Here is a 23,676-nt window from a genome sequence, read left to right as displayed (position 1 = left end):
AGGAATAACAATTAAGTTAATATCCTGAATAACTTAGGCAGGTGAATGAACCAAACAACCTCTTATGGATATTATCAGTTCTATTTTTCTATGATTATATTCTTGTCAACAATTTATATTTGTGTAGTACATATAGCTTATAAAGTGCTTTTATATATATTAACTCCATAAATCCTCATAGACTTCTTGAGAGTTGGAAAGAGGCACATATTGTCTTCATTTTACAGATTTAAAAATCAGACAGGCCAAATGACTTTATGTAAGGTCACATAACTCAATCTCCAAATGTCTAATCCAGTGATTTATGCCACCACATTCACCGGTTCTTATGAAAATTATTCCCACATATAACTCTTCCATTCCAAGTTTTCATTGACACTCTAAACCATATTTGCATTTGACTTCTTTTATATATATATGTATCTCTGAAATATATATATTTACATGATATTTTTCTGACATACTATAAGATGGTGGCTGTAACTGCTTCCCTCCCATATTTTCTATTGACTTTCATCTAAACACATAGGTTACACAACATGCCAGTATAAGCCAAAAAATATTGCTGTGAAAATCAAGGAGAAGAACACCATATTATTCTCAATGCTCATTAGCTTGAAAGCATAAGCAAAATACAGTATATAGTTTGAGGAGGGAACTTGTAGTTTGTCCATGTATTAAGATTCAAATAAGTAATAATACAATGGAAATATTAATTCATATTTAGTGAGTATGTGATAACTAATGCTTTTTAAAGTACTGGTATTCAGAAAGCACTGCTTATTCCTAAAAGCAGCTGGAGGGCATTTTTCAAAATTGCATATAGCTATACCTGTAGAAAACTCAAAAGAACTCCAATGCCAGGTCAAAGTTTTGTTCATATGACACTTAGTTTATTTTATCTATTATGTTTTTCACAATTCCCCTGTTGAGGGAATTTTACTCCTGAGAGATCCAGTGACCTTCCCAGAGCCAGATATTTATCTGTGAAGAATTTCCACCTATCATTTTGTTAATTATTGAAATTAAATTAAATTCAATATCCTTTTTGGTTACTTCTTATGGCTAACTCCCACCCGATCCCTTAAAGTCATGAATTGAGCTCTCTCATCAATAAGAGGAATTATGCATGAGCAAGTATGACTAACGCCTAAATAACACCTTCAGATTGCATCTAAGAGTAAATTAAAGAGAAAGTCTAACTGTAAGAACGTATGCCTTTGATTTTGTGGGCAAAATGGCAACCTGTAATCTCTATGTTTTTAAGTGATGAATCATAACCCAACATAGGTGTCTATTTGAAATTTATAATGGGTTTTTATAAATACTGTCTTGCTTAAAGGTGTCTATTTTGGAGGTCCCTTTATTTCAGAGCCTTTTAAGGGCTATATTGTTAGTTTCAAATGTTGCTTTTATTGAACAGATGATAAAGATATAACAATCAGGGCTTTAGGCAGAACAAAAGAAACATGAAAAGAGTGTTTTTTGTACCTTCAAATTTCCATTTTTTTCTTTAACCAAAACCATTAATAACACCTCCCCAATGTACATATTTTACATCCTTTCCACCTTCCCTCTTATCCAAACCTAGTTTCAGATAAGCAGCTGGAAATTCTGGCTACACGTAGCAGATTAAACACACATTTACTATTGCTCCTCTGTAACACGCCAAAATGAAAATAAATGCTTAAAAGCCATAAATCTACAAGAACAAAGAGAATGAGAGAGCAGATGACAGCAGATGAGAGATGTCAATAAAACTTTAGACTCAAGAAAGCAGATGGATAAATAGCAATTGATTTGGCAGACCAGAGAAAACAGAACTGTGACCTTGCAGGGAAGGAAGCTGCTTAGCTCTGGTGAATCTTGGAAATACTTAAATCTTGGGATAGTAGGTACCTCTGATAGCAGGACTTCAGGGCAAAGCTGCAAACTGGAGGATAGACTGAAAGTTTATGTGAAGCTCAGTTACGCCCCAGATCCCCTCTCCGGGAACCTGGCCCTCTTCTACCTCTATTGAACAGATTTACCTTTGGAGAGATTTACAGCTGAAAATGGACAGTGAGGTGGAATTGGTGAAAGGCAACACAGAAAGTGAGGGAATTTAATAGAGTCTACCAACTGAATAGTGAGTCTCAAGCCCCTTTTCCCTTTGTCTCCCAGATTGCTTACAGCTGCACTTTTATTTTCCAGGCAGGAGAGAGAATTCCTTGAGGAGTCAGTGGTTATCAATGTGGGGTAATTTCGTCCACTAGGGGAACATGTGACAATGTCTCAAAACATGTTTGTTTCACACACCTGGTGTGTGGATAGGGGCTGTTGGCGGTAGCCATCTAGTGGATAGACACCAGGGATGCTGCTAAACATTCTACAAATACACAGGCCAGCACCACACAACAAATTACCCAGCACAAAATGTCAATAGTGCCAACATGAAGAAATCCTGCACCATGACAGTGCTTTTCAAAGTGTACTCTCCAAGCCCACAGCACGCTCAGCAGCCGGAAACTTGTTAGAAATGCAAGCCTACCCAGACCTACCCAATCACCAACTTTGGCGGTGAGTCTTGGCCTTCTGTGTTTTAACAGGCTCTCCAAGAGATTCTAACTCAGTCACAGTTTGAACCACTACTGAACCACTGCTCTTAGGAAGCTACAACCCAAAAGAAAAGCCCCACAGATGCTGAGAGCTGGTGATCCTCAGGGTGAGTGTGTAACTTCCTCGTGTTCCCATCATGTGCTATGCACCATGAGACTGCCATCAACTTGTTAATAAATGACTCTTTAAAAAGAATAACTAGCCAGATAAATCACCAAATTATTGAGAAAAAGTGTCTAACATGAAAGTCAGGGACCCAAACAAACAAAATATGTGTGTGTGTGTGTGTGTGTGCATGTATACTCACACATAAGGCCTATAATTACTATCTTCAACAAGATTAGGTAGGTTTCAACAAAACAAGCCAATGCCATTTTAGGCTGGATGATTTTAAAAGAAAAAAAGTTTAAAAAGCAAAAATTATCATTAAAAGAATAAAGAAAAAGAAGAAAAGTCAAGGCACAGAACTAAAATAGGGAATTGCAAATCACAGCCCAAACTAAAACGAGAATAACTTGATGCTGAGTTCCAGACTGAATGGGGTAAAATTACTTCACTGTCTCCTACTCAAAGACTGGATTGGCCCTGGACCCATAGATGGTTAAAATGAGAAAAGACTCCACCTCTGGCTGAGGAGGACTGTAAGGATAAGGGACAGGAAGGGCCTGAGGAGGAAAGAGCACCCTGTAACAGTATGGTGAGCAAGCATGATTCAGGAATCAATGCATTACTTTCCTTTTGTCTCCCATTGTTGTTTTAAAATTTCTTCAGTGGAAAATGCCTTCTTCTTTTTGATAAAAGCCTTGGCAGTTTCCTGGCTTCTCACTCTTAAGTAATAGAGAGTTCAACCATCACTTAAAGTCACAAAACGAAGTCTCGATTTACACATGAAATGTGTCCAGTCCAATACATCAATCAACACTTCCCTATTTATTTAGGGTAAGAGGTCTCCTTTTCCTCTTTTAGCTACAAGCCACAGAAGCAAGAACTTGTTCATTAGGAAGAGGTGTTTGTTAGCTGTGGCTTGCCTCTTTCGCATACTGTTTCTCCCCTCTTTGTTATCTGTGGTTTCAGCCCCTCAGGTCTGGCAAGTGGGGGCAGGGGAGAGGCAAAGGGATGCTTTCTGGGCTGGTTTCAGGCAGGCTCCTTCCCTCGCTGGTACTTCTTTGGGCTCGTCAGAGGCCCCCCTTCTGTTGGGGAATGAAATCTATTCCTGTAGTTGTCACTCAGTCCTTGGATCCTGGTTCTCTAGCTATCCAACCAAACAGAGACCCTGTGTGGAAGGTCCTCTAGGACAGGACTCGAAACTGCTCCAGTCCATCTCATTTGGCTCTTTTTTCTCCTCTCCTCAACATGGCTGTCATCTGGTCCCAGAAGACTCTTATATCCTTTGCCCTGGTAAATGTGGACAGAGGAGACCATCTCAGCACCGCCACCTCCACTCTGCTGCACTGTCCTCTTAAACTTGTTCAACTACTGGGCCTAAAAGAAAGCAGTAGTCTGGCAGGTATCTTCACAAATTTTTTTTCAACACTTCAGGTATTCCCTTTGCTCTTGGTCTCAGTCAATTTTTTAAAAATGTAGGGTCCTCGCGCCTGTAAAATTTCCCCCTCACTTTCTTAGGAAACTTCAGAATACTGCTCTATGGGCACACAGAACCATGAGAGTGGCTGCAACAGCGACCAGGCAGCCGTGGGCTGGTGGAACCCCTCCTTTCCTGTGCCTTCAGGAGGGCAATAACCTCTCCAGGCCCCTATGTCCTCATCTCTCATAAAATGCCTCTTTCATAAAATGTAAGTGCTTTCTAAATAAACTTTCAGTCCTAATATGTTTTGATTCTGACCATACACTATTTTGGTAGCTGGATGGATAAAATCTATATTCACAATAGAAAAGGCTCAATTATAATAAAAGATTCAAGATCCTTTTTAAATGTAGCTCCTCCCCTCCGTAGGTGCACGATTTAGGGGCGGAGGTGAGGTGGTGCACGGTATGTGTGGTTCTTTGTCAGGGCCCTGGCTCAGCTTTACTCTCTATTCAGCCCTCCCCAGCGCTGGAGTCATACATCCAAGGTACACCTCGCCAGTGCCCTCGCATTGGGCTGGTACTGACACACTCTGCCTGCTTAATCCCCCGAAAAAGAGTATTAGCTGTGATTTCAGTTTTAATCATTGAAAAATCAAAACCTACTAAATCCAACATATTGCTGTAGTTATTGAGGGTCTCACACTGGAGGATCCATTTATTCTCTGCAGTAGAAAAAATTAGTGGCTATGTTAATAAATATACATTTACGATCAGTCTTCGGCTCATTATTTTTGCAATATAATTCAGATCCTTAAGCCTCTGAGATATGCAGTCTACAGTTGTAGGGCATAGAAATACACAGGTGTTAAATTATCTGCAGAGAGCACATTTACTGTAATTTTGAATTCAATAGAAGTACATTATTTATTGCTTGGAAAAATTATAGCACTAAAATAGAATACAAAAACTATAACATTCAAGGAAATTGTGTTCCCCAGCTCAGAACCAAAACTACATCTATGTACAATGTGTTGAATTTTGTTATAATGTGGTATGTTGTGCCTTGCTTTCTTTAAACAAAAAGAATTTAAATATTTTCATTAACCAGAAAGTATTTTTAGAAGACAGAGATAATTAACCTTGGAAAGCCAATTATTCCTTTGGTTAATTATAAAATAAAATATAGAAAGCATTTCTATCAATAAAAATTCTCCTTATGAGGGTTCTAAAACTCACCATATATGAAATGAAATCTTCTCAAAAGGCAATGCAGTATAGGATTACTAAGATTATATTTGCAATACAGATATTACAATATTCATAAAGATGTGGAAGCAATTATGGTAATGATATTTTGCATTCTTTGAAACAATTGAAATGGATTCTGTTTCAAATGGATAGGCATGCCAGAAAATTCTGGGAGAATATTATTCTCTAAGAATAGGGAAACCATGAGTGTACACGATTCTTCTTTTATTTTTCTATGCATCTGCAGCCCATTTGGGGTTTGGATTTGGAATAAAATGTTATGCTCAGACAGAAACAGGTATTATCTTAATTGAGTAACAGAATTACCTGCAATTTTGTAAATTGCAGAAAGGTTTTTTTCTCTCTCTCCCTCTCTCTCTCTTCATATGATATTAGTAAGTGATTGCTTTCTGAGCTGGAAGGAGAAAACTGGGAAGGCTGAAATATACAATTAAAAAGGTGTTAGATAGGGAGCTTTTACCTCCCAATGGCACAGGATACTAGCAGAGGACAGTCAAGGACATCAGTTAACAAATGCAATGGCAGTGAAAATGGATTCTGACTCTCCACTCAGCAAAATAATTGGTGTCCCAAGTTCTTCAAGTTTACGTCTTTCCTCTGGCAAGGTGCCAGGAAATTCATCCTTCTTGGTTACTGTTAGACTTTTTGCTGTTTTCACTTCCACTGCTTGGTGGCTAGATGCGCTATGACTTAAGCACCTCAAGAGGACCACACCTGTGCTACTTGTTCTGATTTTTTTACTCTGTAGTTGCTGATATCACTGATTTTAAAAGCACTAGCATTGACTTTGTGGACTTAAAAGCAACAACAATAATAATGGATTCAACAACAGTAGCTACAATTTATTGAGCATATTTTGTGTGCCATGATATTAAATATAATACCATCTGATCTGCTTCCCACAAAAGCCCTGTGAAGTGGGGGATATTATTATACCCATTTTACAGATAAGGAAAGTGAAACTTGCTGAAAGTCATACAAGCTAGAGCTGGGTTATAAACACAGAATTTGGAATCTAACATTTATGCTCTTATGCCTCACATTCTAGTTTCCCCACATTGTAAGTAGTAGTATTTTCTGACTGTTTATACTATGCAAGAGATGATATCAAGTACTCTACATGCATCTTTTTTTTTTTAATTTATGACTACAATGCTTGAAATACTCTGTTTCTAGCCCAATGAACTTGGAGAAGGCTCTCTTCTCACTAGGGTCAAAATTATGTAATAAGACTGCTGGAAGTTGTAGCCAAACCTTATTATCAGAGATCAAATATGAGTATTGATTTTGCCATTCACTAACTTGGTGAAGTTATTTAAATTCTCTGATTCTTTTTCATTAAAATAAGGATAATAATTATACCTGTTTCATGAGTCTTAAAGAGAATTATGAATTATTTCATTAAGGAACACCGTGCACTCATTCTCAATAAATTTCAGCTATTGTTATATTAATTTTGATATTTTACATATGAAAGGTAGATTTATAACTCTCACTCCCAAGTAGCTTGGGCCATTTTTATGTGGAGGTAGGTCAAAATGGCAATTGTGAATCAGTATCTAAGAAGTGTTTCAGTGTCCTGATTTACTTCTATATTGGGGTCAATTCATTTCTCACTGAAAAAATTTTCCGATTGATTTGAGGCAGACTTTATCCTTCCCTTGTTCCAGAGTCCTAATCTAGTTATCTAGAAACTACTCACTAGCCCAGAAATTCATTTCATTCATCTTTTACAAGGTCCAATGTGTTACCATCAAAATTGAGTATTATGCTATTTGCAGGATGGCCCAGCCTTCTTGGTTGGCCTACAGATGAGTTTTCTCCCCAAGGACATTTCCTACACACACACACACACACAAAAGAATGGAATGGAATGGAATGGAGTGGAGTGGAGTGGAGTGGAGTGGAGTGGAGTGGAGTGGAATGGAATTCTATGAACTTGCCAAACTGAGGAGGTTGAGTTACAACGAGGACCTCGAGTCTCTCCAGAATTTATAGGCATCTAAAAACCTTCCAAGATTGTTATAACTTCCTGGAGAGAGAAGCTGTCCCTCATACCCCAGGAATTTCTTAGTCATGCACACCAGTTTCTGATTTAGTCAAGACTAACAGAGCTAAACCAAACAAATCCAAACAAATAAAGTAAAGGTCAAGCAAAACCTTGTTTGATCAGAGAGGCCAAATGTGCGTCAGAATGTGAGAGAAACCTTCCAGGATTATATGGTATCTACATTTAACCAATGATGGGTGTTCTTTAAAAACTTAAGTTTAAAATATTTGATGGGAGGCCCTCAGACTACCTGTGAGATGAAACTCTTCTGACTCATGTTTGGCCACATCTCTATGTCAAAAGATATTATGAAAGCACAGGTCTTAACTGGCTATGCACGAACTGGTTTTTTACAATCTTTGGTTCTAAAACAACTGTCTCAACTTCTACAGATGCTAAACCCTCTCAGACCGGCATCTATCTACTTATACAAAAACACTGATTATCATGATTAACTTAAATAAAGTGTGGGCCTACTACATTTTGTAACCAAAGCTTTTAAAAGCTTATTCTAACTTGTGGACATAACCATTAGCAACCAATTGACCTAAATTAATTCTGTAGTAAAATTCTATAAAAATGAACAGAGGATCATAGTTATTTGATTTTCAAAAGTAAATTCTCTATTTTCCCCATGGTTTGTGGAACAGTCCACCTAAATATTAAGCCCAATTTTTCTTTATTAAATTATAAACCTAAGTTTCTTAAATCAATATTCTAATTCCTCTGTTAAAGAATATTTGAATAATACCATTAATAGGTCTTTGAAGAACTCTTATTTTCACAGTTAATTACAAAGAAAAGAAGAAAAAGAAAGCTTAACTCCAAATCTATCTCTCCCAATACTCACAAAAAGATCAGCTATGTAATTTTCAGAGACTGTGCAAAATAAAAATGTGGGACCTCTTGTTCAAAAATTAAAAACTCCAAGACAGCAACAGCAGAGCATTACAGTGCAAGGGACAGCCCTGTGGACCTGCACAGATCTCATGCCCTTGTGAGCCTTGTTCACAACTGCATTCACCCCACGTATAATCTCTCACATTTAGGGAATGCTTCCTTTTTCACTCCATGTGTAAGTTTAGATATGTGTATAAAGTCTGATCTTTGTGAATTCACAAATATCACAGAATGCTTCAGATACGTGAAAGTGTGTCCAGAAGCATAAAAAAATACAGGAAAAATGTATTAAAATGATTCAAAAAGGCTAGGAAACAGAGAGAATGGGAGAATAAGTCAGAACAATAGCTAGATCATCCACATCCTTTGTCACATTTTAGAAATAGAACCTCAGTAGTGAATTAATAGTTAAAACTTTAATAGGTAGCTTAAAATATCATTATAGAAAGAAAACACCAGGACGAGATGGTTTATCAATCGGTTCTGGCAAATTTTTTTTTTTTTTAATACTTTAGGTTTTAGGGTACATGTGCACAATGTGCAGGTTTGTTACATATGTATCCATGTGCCATGTTGGTGTGCTGCACCCATTAACTAGTCATTTAGCATTAGTTATATCTCCTAATGCTCTCCCTCCCCCCTCCCCCCACCCCACAACAGTCCCCCGAGTGTGATGTTCCCCTTCCTGTGTCCATGAGTTCTCATTGTTCAATTCCCACCTATGAGTGAGAACATGCGGTGTTTGGTTTTTTGTCCTTGCGATAGTTTACTGAGAATGATGTTTCTAGTTTCATCCATGTCCCTACAAAGGACATGAACTCATCATTTTTTAAGGCTGCATAGTATTCCATGGTGTATATGTGCCACATTTTCTTAATCCAGTCTATCGTTGTTGGACATTTGGGTTGGTTCCAACTCTTTGCTATTGTGAATAGTGCCGCAATAAACATATGTGTGCATGTGTCTTTATAGCAGCATGATTTATAGTCCTTTGGGTATATACCCAGTAATGGGATGGCTGGGTCAAATGGTATTTCTAGTTCTAGATCCCTGAGGAATCGCCACACTGACTTCCACAATGGTTGAACTAGTTTACAGTCCCACCAACAGTGTAAAAGTGTTCCTATTTCTCCACATCCTCTCCAGCACCTGTTGTTTCCTGACTTTTTAATGATGGCCATTCTAACTGGTGTGAGATGGTATCTCACTGTGGTTTTGATTTGCATTTCTCTGATGGCCAGTGATGATGAGCATTTTTTCATGTGTTTTTTGGCTGCATAAATGTCTTCTTTTGAGAAGTGGCAAATATTAATTAATAGTTTCATGTTCCTGAACTCTTTCAAAGAATAGAAAAAGAAAGAACATTCTCTGTCTCATTCTATAAGGTTAGCATAAATCTTGATACTGTGATGTCTAATGTTTTCTCTCTACTCCATACTTGCCCTGTATACACTTATCTTTGGGGCTGGAAGTCTGCAAACTATATTTCATAATCTCCTTGCCATCTGGCTTCCTGTTTGTTCCTGCTAATGTGAGGCACTGACGAGAGACTGGACAGTTAGCGGAATAGAAGCAATTTGTTTCTAATTTCGGTCGGTTCAACCAGCCATGGTAGATTTAGCTGTCGTGGTGGCAGCCACTTGTGAGACTAGGTGCTTAGTAGAAAAGTAACTGCTTAGTCAACTTCCTTCCAGCTACAGCAGCCTCAGAATCATAGCAAACATAGGCATTAGGTAACATCATTTTTTTTGTTTTTTTGAGACGGAGTCTCACTCTGTCACCCAGGCTGGAGTGCAGTGGGGCAATCTCGGCTCACTGCAAGCTCCGCCTCCCAGGTTCACGCCATTCTCCTGCCTCAGCCTCCCGAGTAGCTGGGACTACAGGCACCCACCACCACGCCTGGCTAATTTTTTGTATTTTTTAGTAGAGACAGAGTTTCACCATGTTAGCCAGGATGGTCTCAATCTCCTGACCTCGTGATCCGCCCGCCTCGGCCTCCCAAAGTGCTGGGATTACAGGCGTGAACCACCACTGCCGGCCCAACATCATTTTTCTTTTGCTTCTCTAACCCTCATTTACCTTCATTGGGTAATTAATCTTTCCTTTTTGTTCCTCTAACTCTCCTAACAACTTTGTAATAAATTTAATTTCCTGTTTTAAATTTCACCCTCTTGCAAGTCTAAAATGGTCCTATATTTTTCTGCTTAGACAGTGATTGATTTAGGGCTTAAATAATCCAAGAATAGTTGATAGGGTAAACATTTTTTAAGTAAAAATATCCTGCTATGGTCTGAATGTTTGTACCCTCCCTACCCAATTCATACGTTGAAACCTAATCCTTAGTGTGATAGTATTGGAAGGTGGAGCTTCTGGGAGGTAACTAGATCAGTGGGATTAGTGTCCTTATAAAAGAGATCCTCGAGAAATGCCTTTTCCTTCCACCATGTGAAGACACATTGTAAGGCATCATCTATGAACCAGAAAGCTGGCTCTCACTGGACACTGAATCTGCTGCCATCTTGATCTTGGACTTCCAAGTATTCAGAAATAGGAGAAATAAATTTATTTTGTTTGTAAGCTATGCAGTTTATGGTGTTTTGTTATAGAAACCCAAACAGACTAGGACAAGTCCTAAACAAAATATTAGCATTGGCAATATTAGCACATTAGCAATTTATTTTAAAAGATGAGATTGCCAAGTTGTATTTATTCCAAGATTTCAGGGTTGTTTGAATATCAGCAGATCAATCAACACATTGCATCCCAATAATATCTGAAAGGAGAAAAACCGTATGACCTTCTTTACAGACTCAGGAAAGATATTTAACAAAATTTAATATCCATTCTTGACTAAAATTCTAATCTAACCGGTAGAATAGAATGTCCATAACATGCAAAAGGGCATCTACAAAGGCCTTACTGCTATCATTTTTCTAAAATAATATAAACATTCTCTTTAGAATCAGGAAAAATTATTATTCCTATCATAATTTCTGTTCAACATTGTTCTGGAGATTATAGACAGGGTAGTAAGACAAGGAAAAAATAAGTCAAAGAATTCAGTTTTTAAAATTGAGAACAAATACTATAATTCTTTAGATGATACAGTTGAAAGTCTACACAGAAAACCCAAAGAATATATAGAAAAATATTAGGATATATAAGAGTTTAGCAGTGTTGCTAGAAATAAAATCAACGTAAATAAATCTACTTCATTTCTATATACCAGCAACAAATAGAAAATGTAATTTTACACTTTGGGAGGCTGAGGTGGGCAGATTGCCTGAGCTCAGGAGTTCAAGACCAGCCTGCGCAACATGGTGAAACCCCATCTCTACTAAAAATACAAAAAGTTAGCTGGACATGGTGATGCACACGTGTGGTCCCAGCTACTTGAAAGGCTGAGGCATGAGAATCGCTTGAATGCAAGAGACAGAGGCTACGGTGAGCCAAGATTGCACCACTGCACTCCAGCCTGGGCAGCAGAGTGAGACTCTGTCTCAAAAAAAAAAAAAAAAAAAAGGAAGAAAATGTAATTTTAGTGTTTATAGTAGCAAGTAAAAATCATTAAAATACGTAAGCACTTTGTAGAAAAATTACAGAAATTTATTGAAATATATCTTAAAATACCTAAATAAGTGGAGTGATACGCCATCTTCTTAGAAAGACTCAATATAGTTTTTTAAATATCAATTATAATCTCGACTTAAAGTTTGGATAAAATTAAAATTTCGGTATAATTTTTTTTCATGGAACTTAGTAAGGTGATTCTATGCACTGAATTCCAAGAGTCTGGAAAAGAGCCAAAACTCTCCTAAAGCAAAAGAGTAAGTGGAGAGATTTGTTTTAACTTCAGTAAAAAGTTATAAAGCTCTAGCAACTAAGATGAAAGTGTAATATTAGCATAGACATAGAGAATGTGTTCAATGGAACTAAAGAGAAAAGCCCTACAACTAATCTATACATTTATGGAAACTTTATGAACAAATTTGGCACTTTACCCAGCACTTTGGGAGGCCAAGGCGGGTGAATCACCTGATGTCAGGAGTTCGAGACCAGCCTGGCCAACATGGCAAAACCCTGTCTCTACTAAAAATACAAAAATTAGCCGGGTATGGTGGCATGCATCTGTAGTCCCAGCTACTCAGGAGGCTGAGGCAGGAGAATCGCTTGAACCCAAGAGGCGGAGGTTGCAGTAAGCCGAGATCACATCACTGCACTTCAGCCTGGGTGGCACTTCAGATCAATGGGAAAATTAGGACTGTTCAACAATGTTGACAAAACCATTGTTTAACCGTATAAGAAAAAAGTTGGACATGTACCTCATATAATACATAAAAATCAGTCCCAGGAAATTTAAAACTTACATTTGAAAGGGAAAACATTTAAACATATAGGAGAAAATGTAGATAAATGTTTATACCTCAAGTTAGAATTTATTAAAGAAAAAACAAAAATGACAAACTTAAATGAAAATATTTATAAATTCAAAAGCTTTAAAATTAAAACCTTATATTAATCAAAACTTAATAAAAACACACAAAAAAACTGGAAGATAGACTTGCAACACATACAAAATAAAGAATTAAAATGTAGAATATATTCAGAATGGAGGTGACATGATTTTATATATTGTTTTAAAAGATTACCAGGCCAATAAAGTGTATATAGGTGCAATAGTGAAAACTGGGACAGGAGTTAAGAGGCAAGTTAGGTGAATGGTGATGGAATTTTGGACTGGGATGGTAAAGCAGTGGAGAAAAAGGAAGCAGATGGATTCCAGATGTGTTTTTGCATGTGTGGCCAACATAACTCACTGATGAATTGTATGTGGATTTTAAGTAAAAAGAAAAAATTGATTTTGACTCCAAACTTTTTGGCTTGATCAACTGGGTAAATGAGTTTCTATAAATAAATACATTTATTTCTATTCATGGAAAGGCCTGGGAGAGGAAAATGTTGAGATTGAGGAGGAATATAGAGTTAACCTTTTGGCCGAGTTAAGTTTAAGTTGCCTATTAGGTACCTAAATGGAGATATTGGCTCCATTACAATAGACACTAGCTGCTTTAGTTCAGACCTCAACAGAGAGATCAGACGTAGAAGAATAATTTGGATGTCATTGGCCATATGTGGTGTGAGGGTATCTATTTTTTTCTCCTGTACTGTGATGTGAAACAGAAAAGATTGTGATTTGTGATTCTGGAGATGAAAGACAAAGTGAAGAGGACCCCTGCTTAGAGGAGACATGCTGCCCCTGAACAAGAGAGGCAGGAAAGGTACTGAAGAGAGCAATGTTCAGTAGAGTCCCCCAGGGCAGGCACACAGTTGATCACCTCTAGGAACAGTAATATGTGGTACCCAGTATTACTGTATTATAGATTCAGGGGATACATGTGCAGTTTGTTACATGGGTGTATTGCATAATGCTGAGGCTTGGGCTTGTAGTTAACTCGCCACCCAAACAGTGAACATAGTACCCAACAGGTAGTTTTTCAACCCTTGCCCCCTCAAATTTTAAAGCCTCCAGTATCTATTGTTTCCATCTTTATGTTCACATGTACCCATTGTTTAGCTCTTACTTATAAGTGGTAACTTGTGGTACTTGATTTTCTGTTACTGCATTAGTTCACTTAGGCCTCTGGCTGCATCCATGTTGCTGCAAAAAAAATATTATTTCATTCTTTTTTATGGCTGCATAGTATTCCATGGTGCATATGTATCACATTTTCCTTGTCGAACCCACCACTGATGGTCACTTAGGTTGATTCCATGTCTTTGCAATTGTGAATACTGCTGAGATAAGCATACAAGTGCAGGTGTCTTTTTGATGAAACAATTTATTTTCCTTTGGACAGATACTCAGCAGTGGGATTGCTGGGTCAAATGGTGGTTCTATTTTTAGTTCTTTGAGAAATCTCAATACTATTTTCCGTCAGGGTTGAACTACTTCACATTCTCACTCGCAGTGTGTAAGTGTTCTCTTTTCTTCATATCCTTGCCAACATCTGTTATTTTTTGACTTTTTAATAATAGCTATTTTGACTGGTGTGAGATAGTATCTCATTATGATTTTAATTTGCATTTCTCTGATGATTAGTGACGATGAGCATTTTTTCCTATGTTTGTTGGCCTCTTGTATATCTTCTTATCAGAAATCTTTGTTCATGTCCTTTGCCTGCTTTTTAATGGGCTATTTGTTTAAGTTCCACATAGATTCTGGGTATTAGTCCTTTGTTGGATGCATACTTTGCAAATATTTTCTCATTCTGGAGGTTGTCTGTTTATTCTCTTGATTGTTTCTGGTTTGTGTGTTTATTTGTTTACTGTTTGCTGTGCAGAAGCTCTTTAGTTTAATTACGTCTCATTTGTCTATTTTTGGTTTTGTTGCCTTTGCTGTTCAGGTCTTAGTCATAAATTCTTTGTCTAGGCCAATGTCCACAAGAGTTTTTCCTAAATTTTCATATTTTGAGGTCATAAATTTAAGTATTTAATTCTTCTTGAGTTAATTTTTTATATGGTGAGAGGTGGGGGTCCAGTTTCATTCTTCTGCATATGGATACTCAGTTTTCTCAGATCATTTATTGAATAGGATGTCCTTTCTCCATTGTTTATTTTTGTCAACTTTGTCAAAGACCAGTTGGTTGTAGTTGTGGCTTTATTTCTGGGTTTTCTATTCTGTTTCATGGATCTATGTGTCTGGTTTTTGTTTGTTTGTTTTTTACTATTACAATGCTGTTTTGGTTACCATAGCCATATGGTATAGTTTAAACTCAGGCAATGCGATGCCTCCAGATTTGTTCTTTTTGCTGAGGATTGCTTGGGCTATTTGGGCTCTTTTGGGGTTTCATATGAATTTTAGAATTGCTTTTTCTAATTCTGTGGAAAATGGCATTGGTAATTTGAAAGGAATAACATTGAATTTGTGGATTGCTTTGGGCAGTATGGTCATTTTAATGATATTGATTCTTCTTGTTCATGGGGATGGGATATTTTTCCATTTGTTTGCGTCATCTATGATTTCACTCATCGGCGTTATGCAGTTCTCCTTGTAAAGATATTTCACCTTCTTGGTTTAATGTATTCCTAAGTATTTTATTTTTTGTGTGGCTATTGTAAATGGGATTGAGTTTTCAATTTGGTTTTCAGCTTGAACATCCTGGGTGTGTAGAAATGCTACTGATATTTAATAGCAAAGACTTGGAACCAACCCAAATGTGCGTTAATGATAGACTGGATTAAGAAAATGTGGCACATATACACCATGAAATACTATGCCGCCATAAAAAAGAATGAGTTCATGTCCTTTGCAGGGACATGGATGAAGCTGGAAACTATCATTCTCAGCAAACTATCACAAGGACAGAAAACTAAACACCGCATGTTCTCACTCATAGGTGGGAGTTGAACAATGAGAACACATGGAGACAGAGTGGGGAACATCACACACGGGGGCCGGTCGGAGGTGGGGGGCTGAGGGAGGGATAGCATTAGGAGAAATACCTAATGTAAATGACGAGTTGATGGGTGCAGCAAACCAACATGGCACATGTATACCTATGTAACAAACCTGCATGTTGTGCACATGTACCCTAGATCTTAAAGTATAATAATAATAATAAAGAAATGCTACTGATATTTGTATGTTGATTTTGTATCCTGAAGTTTTACTGAATTCATTTACAGGTCTAGGAGTCTTTCAGAGAAATCCTTAGGATTTTCTAGATATAGAATCATGTCATTAGAGAACAGAGATAATTTGACTTTCTCTTTTCCTATGTGGATGCCTTTTATTTCTTTCTTTTTTCTGAATTCTGTAGCTAGAACTTTCAGTACTATGTTGAATAGGAGTGGTACGAGTGGGCATCCATGTTTTGTACCAGTTCTTAGGGGGAATGCTTCAAGCTTTTGCCCATTGAATATCATGTCAGCTGTGGGTTTGCAATAAATGGCTCTTATTATTTTGAGATATGTTCCTTCAGTGCCTAGTTTGTTAATGCCTAGTTTGTTGAGGGTTTTTATCATGAAGAGACATTGGATTTTTTTATCGAATGCTTTTTCTGTCTATTGAGATGATCATATAATTTTGGTTTTTAATTTTGTTTATGTGATGAATCACATTTATTGATTTGCATATGTTGAAACATCCTTGCATCCCAGGAATAAAACCCTCTTGATTGTGATAAATTATCTTTTTGATATGCTGCTGGATTTGGTTTTCTAGTAGTTTGCTGAGGATTTTTGTGCCTGTGTTTATCAGGGATATTGGCTTGTAGTTTCCTTTTTGTTTTGTCCTTGCCAGATTTTGGTATCAGGATGATACTAGCTTTACAGAATGAGTTAGAGAAGAATCCATCTGACTTGATTTTTTGCAATAGTTTCAGTAAGATTAGTACCAGTTCTTCTGTGAACATCTGGTAGAATTTGGCTCTGAATGCATCTGGTCCAGGGCTTTTTTTTTGTTTGGTAGATTTTTTATTACTGATTCAATTTCACAATTAATTATTGGTCTGTTCGGCATTTCAATTTCTTCCAGGTTCAATCTTGGGAGGTTTCATGTTTCCAGAAAATTATCCATTTTCTATAGATATTCTAGGGTGTGCACAGAGATGTTCCTAGTAGTCTCTGAGGATCTTTTGTATTTTTGTGGTATCAGTTGTAATGCTAATGCTACCTCTGTCACTTCTGAATGTGGTTATTTGCACAATCTTGTTTTCTTGGTTAATCTAGGACAACCTATCAATTTTGTTTATCCTTTCAAAAAACCAACTTCTTGTTTTGTTGATCCTTTGTCTGGTTTTTTGGCCTCAATTTAATCTAGTTCTGCTATAATCTTTGTTATTGCTTTTCTTCTGTTAGCTTTGTGTTTGCTTTGTTTTTGTTTATCTAGTTCCTTTAGGTGCAATGTTAGACTGTTAATTTGAGATCTCTCTATCTTTGTGATGTCGGCATTTAGCGCTATAAACTTTTCTCTTAATACTGCTTTCATTATGTCCCAGAGATTTTGTGTGTTGTGTCTCCATTTTCATTTGTTTCAAAATATTTTTATATTTCTGCCTTAATTTTGTTCTTTACCCAAAAGTCATTCAGAAGCAAATTGTTTACTTTCCACGTACATCTGTTGTTTTGAGTGTTCCTCTTGGTATTGATTTCTAATTTTACTTCACTGTGGTCTGAGAAGATGCTTAATATGATATGATTTCAGTTTTTAAAAATGTACTGAGATTCTCTGTAATACCAAGTGTATGGTCAATTTTAGAGAATTTTTCATAGCACAGATTAGAAAAATTATATTATGTGATTGTGGGGTGGAATATTCTGTAGATGTCTATTAGGTCCATTTGGTCGAGAGTCCAATTTAAGTCCAGAGTTTCTTTGTTAGTTTTCTGCCTCAGTGATCTGTCTAGTGTTCTCAGTGGAGTGTTGAAGTCACCCACTGTTATTGGATGGCTGTCTATGTTTCTATTTAGGTCTAGTAGAATTTGTTTTATAAATGTGGGTACTCCGATGTTCAGTGCATACATAGTGTTGAATTGAACCGTTTATCGTTAAATAATGCCCTTCTGTCTCTTTTCTTACTGTTGTTGCTTTAAAGTCTGTTTTATCTGATATAAAAATAGTAACCTCTGCTGTTTTTTTGTTTTCCATTTGTGTGATTGATCTTTCTCCATCCCTTTATTTTGAGCCTATGAATGTTTTTACACGTAAGATAGGTCTCTTGAAGGCAGTGGGAGCTTGGGTCTTGTTTTTGCCCAATGTGCCACTCTATGTCTTTTAAGTGAAGCATTTAAGCCATTTACATTCAAGGTTAATATTGACATGTGAGGTTTGCTCCTGTCGTACTGTTGCTAAGTAATAAATAGTGTAGTCTCAATTATATAATTGCCTTATATGATCTGTGTACTTATGTGTGCTTTTATGGTAACAAGCATCATTCTTTTGTTTCCATGTGCCGATCTCTTCTGAGTATTTTTTTAAGTCTGATCTGGTAATGACAAATTCCTGTAGCATTTGCTTCTCTGGGAATGACTTTACTTATCCTTCATTTATGAAGCTTGTTTGGCAGGATATGAAATTCTTGGTGGCATTTTCTTTTCTTTAAGAAGGCTAAAAATAGGCCCCCAATCTCTTTTGGTTTGTAATGTTTCTGCTGAGAAGTCTACTGTTAGTCTGATGGGATTTCCTTTATAGGTAATTTTGGCCCTTTTCTCTAGTTGCCTTTAAGATTTTTCCCCTTCACATTGACCTTGGATAGTCTGATGACTGTACCTCAGGAATGGTCATATTGTGAAGTGTCTTGCAGGTGTTCTCTGAATTTCTTGTATCTGGATGTTGACTTCTCTAGCAAGATTAGGGAAATTTTCCTGAATTTTTTTCCTCAAGTATGTTTTCCAAGTTGCTTGCTTTTTCTTTTTTCTCAGGAATGCCAATGGTAGTAGATTTGGTCACTTTACATAATCCTATATTTCTCTAAGGCTTTGATCATTTTTAAAATTCTTTTTTCTCGATTTTTGTCTGACTGGGTGAATTCAAAAGACCAGCGTTCAAGCTCTGAAATTGTTTCTTCTGCTTTGCCTAGCTTATTGTTAAAGATTCCAACTGTATTTTTAAATCCTTTAGTGAATGTTCCTATTCCAGAAGTTCTATTTGTTTTTTTCTTAATATAGCTATCTTGTCTTTTATATCTTGAATCATTTTTCTGGCTTCTTCTTATTGGATTTCAACTTTCTCTTGGATCTCATTGAGTTTCCTTGCAATTTATATTTTGAATTCTTTTTCTGTCATTTCAAACTTTTCAATTTGATTAGGATCCATTGCTAGAAAGAGAATGCAATCCTTCGGAGGTGTCAAGGACTCTGGCTTTTAGTACTTCCAGAGTTCTTGTGCTGATTCCTTCTCATCTGAGGGAACTGGTGCTTCTTATTTTTGAATTTTCTATTGTTTGGATGGGACATTTTTATTTTTAAATTCTTTTTTCTCTTGAGGGCGTGACTAAGGTGTACCCTGCATATGGTCATTTGGCTTCATTCCTGGGTGTTTTCAGTGGGCCAAGACTCTATATGGGTTCATTGGTTGTGGATAGCTTCTGTGCAGTGGCTTTCTTAGATGTTGCTTGTTGTAGTGATGCATTGGATGTATGAGCCAACAAACTATCTCCTGCAGGACTGACTGAGAGTTCTGATGTCTCAGAAAGCTTGTCGCATGCACCAGCACTTAGCCTGTCTGGCAGCAGGCTTGCTTTTTATTTGGTGGTACAGTTCAGGCTGCAATCCAATAGATGGTGCTTAAGTGTAAAAGCTGGCTTGTCCTCAGGTGGACTGATGATGAGTGGAAGCACCTGCCCTGAAGGATGGGTGGTAGGAAGAGATTGTGTTGGGGTGCACTGAAGTGTCAGGGGAAGGGGCTGGGGTGTGTACCAACTCCTCATCCTGAGTTGGCAGGAATGTGATCCACTTTCCTATCACACCCCTATCATAGGGCTCATGACCCTTATTTCATAAAGACTGACCCTTGGTTCCCCACCACAGTATGGCTGCAGGCTCTGGATACACCCCTCTGAGAGCTACCCTAATATGGGCTCAGGACAGACCCTTTTCCCTTGGTCCAGAGCAGGCAAGTCTATGGCCAATCTCTCCTCCATTGCTGGATGCTACTGCTCTGTATAGGGACTAGGGACGGGGAATTGGGCTTTGTACAAGCTCAAACAGCATAGACTCACGTTCACGAGGGTGAAGCCACCACAAAAAGTATGAAAAACATTTTTGCCAAGTGCATGTGCTCTGGCCCCCGGTGGGAAGTTGCATCCCCAACAAGTTATCGGGGAAGGCAGGAGATGATACTCCTCCACATCTGTTCCTGGGAGCCAGTGCTGCCCCCTTCAGTGACTGGTGCTGTGCCCTTATTTCCTTTGTCATGAGGGGGCTTTTGTAGGGCTCCTCCCACCAAGGGCACTCCCACCTACCCTTTCCATGGACTCTGAGTTTCCTGGGTTGACCTTTACCAGACCCTTGCTACTTTCCTTTTTCGTACCCCAGCTCCTTCCCATAGGCACTCCAACAGATCCTGGTTCTCTTCTCTCAGCTTTCCATTCAGAACTTGTCCATTCACCAGTAACTTTGATCTTTCTGAGGAGAACTGACATCCAATGTCTCTAGTTAGCCATCTGCTCTTATCACCAGATTCTCCCATTTACCTTCTTGGCAATCTCTTTTCATCCACCAACATGGTCCCCCATGGGCCACCTGGATACTGATTTGCACCAAGAATTGAGGAGGCCTCAGGAAATGAAGAGGAAGGGATGAAGAGGGTGACAGGAAGCAGGAGAAGGCAAGGCAGGAGAAAGGGACAAGGGAAGACCTCAGTACTCAGTATTATGTTTTTATTTCCCATAGTGCAGTCTCCAAGTGTCTTTACTGATGTGTCTATGTTTGGGAAAACTAAACTTGCCATTTTTGCTATTATGTCTATGCCTAGGGTCAAGAAAAGCAGGGAAGTGGCAGCAGCCTAGAAAGCAGGTATAATGCAGTAAGGGGCAACAAATAGAAAAGCCCAGAACATCAGTCCATAGCAGCATGATATGGAATGACTGACTACCCAATATCCATTTCCTACCCCACCTGGGTCTGGGAGAGGCGGGGACAAGGATCACTGATTCATATGGGCCAATTACGATAATCCCATTCCCCTTGCTGGAAGTTGTCAGTGGAAAGGCCTAAGCTCATTTAAACCAATGAGAGATGAGGAGAGTTTTGCTGTGGTCTCCTGGGAAAGAAATGTCTTAACTCTTAAGAGTAAGTTACAAAAAGTCAAGTTCTTTCTTTTTAGACTTGAAAATGGAAGCCTGTATTCCCAAATGCTACTGACTACAATCCTATGACCACAAGAGAAATTTAGGATGAAATTTATCTAGTGGATGTAGTTGCAGATAGACAAAAAGAACCCAAGTCCATCTCATCAAACCACCACCTCTGAGGCATGCCTTACCTCTGCAGTGCCTTGATGTGAGTCAATACCTTCAATAATGAAGCCCAACTTGAGTCAGGTTTATGCCAGTTGAAGCTGAAAACATTGTAACTGATACAGACTGATAAAAAAGTAATCAGAGAGGCTGGGCATGGTGGCTCATGCCTATAATCCCAGCACTTTGGGAGGCCAAGGTGGATGGATCACCTGAGGTCGGGAGTTCGAGACCAGCCTGACCAACATGGAGAAACCTCATCTCTACTAAAAATACAAAATTAGCTGGACGTAGTGGTGCATGCCTGTAATCCCAGCTACTAAGGAGGCTGAGACGGGAGAATTGCTTGAACCCAGAGGTTGCAGAGAGCCGAGATCGTGCCATTGCACTCCAGCCTGGGCAACAAGAGCAAAACTCCGTCAAAAAAAAAAAAAAATCAGAGAAATTTATGGAAAAATTAGACATTCCTGGAGTTCAAAAATATTATAGGAAAGAAATACAATAACAATAAATGAATTGGCTGCAGATATTCAAGGTATGAAAGACTGGACTATAATTGTTGGATACTGAAGGGCAAACTGACCCTGGAGATGAAGGATTTGGAGGCATTCGAGACATTCAGAATGCTCAATCATGTACAAATTTTTACACAACCAAAAAGCAGAGAGTTATATGATTTTGAGTCATTCTAACAGCCATATTGCAAAAAAAAATTAATCCTTGTAAAAATAAAAATTAATCCTTGAAATTGGAAACATTAATAAATATGTCATGCTAATGATTAAGATCTTTTTCAGTTGAATGAAATATAAGAATAAAAAAGAAACAATGTTTTACCTTGGTTCTTAATCATTAACCCTCCTTTCTGAAGAGTCTAAAGAACTTCACAAATAAAATAAACATTAATAACGAGGGGCTGAACAGAATTCCTTTAAAAAAATACACACAGTGTTCAAGCAAATATTTTCTTAGATTAGTCTGAAATACCCTGAAGAAAAGTTTATTCAAGATTCTCTGAAGTGATTTTCAGAGTTGTGTAGATTTTAGGCTTGCTTTGCTTTAAACAAAGCCTTTTGAAGTCTAGTATAATATGTATGGCATAACGTCCTTGAGCTCATCCAAATTGAAATTAAAGAAGAAAAATAGTTATCCTGTTAGGTAAGCAGTCTCCTTTTAAAAATATGAAACTATGATTTAAAAATTCATAATGTATTCTTGCTTACTAGCTCTTCAAATCTGTATCTCTCAGTCCCTACTGTCACACCAAAGAAATGTCTTGGGGGTGAAATCTCTGTCCTTTACAGAGGAGAGGCAATCACTTAAATCAAGGTAATCCAAGAGGTTGTCTACCCTCTTCTGGTCAGTCTTGAAGCCTGAGCAGGCTCTGCTCCCACAGCTAAGACGCTGTGTGCATAAGGCCCATGTTGTGAGTGTCTCTCCTTACCCATATAGCATAAGACTTCTGCAACATCAAAAGCCAATCCCTATCAAGAAAAGTTTAGAGACTCACGAGACAAACTATGAAGTCTTTGGTAGTATGGAGCACTAAAAACAAGTTTTCAGCATAAAGTGGGGTGGAGTGCCCCTAAATCTGGTGACACGATCCGCTCATTTCTGGCAATTATAAAATAGAGTCAGTCCTCATTGAATTAATCATATGTCAACATCAAATATTATCCTACATCCTTCAGGACTGGTTTTTAAAAATGTTTATGGAAACTGTGGAAGCATCACTGGGGCTATTCTTAGGACTATAATATAACTAAAGAAAGCAACTTCCTACTTAAGGATATTGTCACCTACCACAAAAAGACATGGTCACAAAAAGGTGGTAATCTGTGTAAGAGAGTAATATTTTAGATAGTAATATTATTTCAATCTTTGTCTAAAGGAAAGAGGCAATGTAGCCAGAAAACACCTGTTTTCTAATTACTAGAGTGAGGGGACCAGAATGTTGTGATATATTGTGGGTCAAGGATACTTGTGAGCTTTTCGTCAATAGCCTCAGTCAAAGATGGCAAATACACAGCAAGCTCAGCTCACACTAGCAGTCTTGGACAGGTGTAAGACACTGTCATTCAATCATAGCATTCCTTTTCACTGGCCTCAAATGTCATTTTAAACTACTTTCCAACCAGCACCCCAAGCAAATGGAGTTGGTCCGTAATATAAAACCAAAATGCTTCTCTAGTATAGATGCAACTGTCAAGTTCCCTTTAACCAAACTGTGAACTCTTGAAACATAATTTTAAATACTAATTGAGGATTAGGGACTTTGATGCAAGGAGAAAGCAGTAACTTAGATTAATCTTCCATTAATTAGAAACAGAAACAGCTTCCATTGTAACAGAATAAACTGACATTGTGAATCACA

At 37.8% G+C, this 23,676-nt stretch overlaps 1 protein-coding gene across 1 annotated transcript in view; it reads left to right on the top strand.

Annotated features, from left to right (window-relative positions):
* The window catches only part of SAMD3 (sterile alpha motif domain containing 3), a 236,331-nt gene that overhangs the window by 52,928 nt on the left and 159,727 nt on the right, over window positions 1–23,676 (top strand). The window contains exon 2 of the mRNA XM_003255697.3: window positions 2,589–2,704. The gene's annotated coding sequence lies outside the window, so the exon portion shown is untranslated. The remainder of the gene's footprint in view (window positions 1–2,588; window positions 2,705–23,676) is intronic.

Source organism: Nomascus leucogenys, chromosome 3 (genome assembly GCF_006542625.1).
Source record: "Nomascus leucogenys isolate Asia chromosome 3, Asia_NLE_v1, whole genome shotgun sequence".
NCBI lineage: Eukaryota > Metazoa > Chordata > Mammalia > Primates > Hylobatidae > Nomascus > Nomascus leucogenys.
The sequence above is the reverse complement of the archived record's forward strand: the minus strand, read 5'-3'. Positions and strand labels throughout refer to the sequence as shown.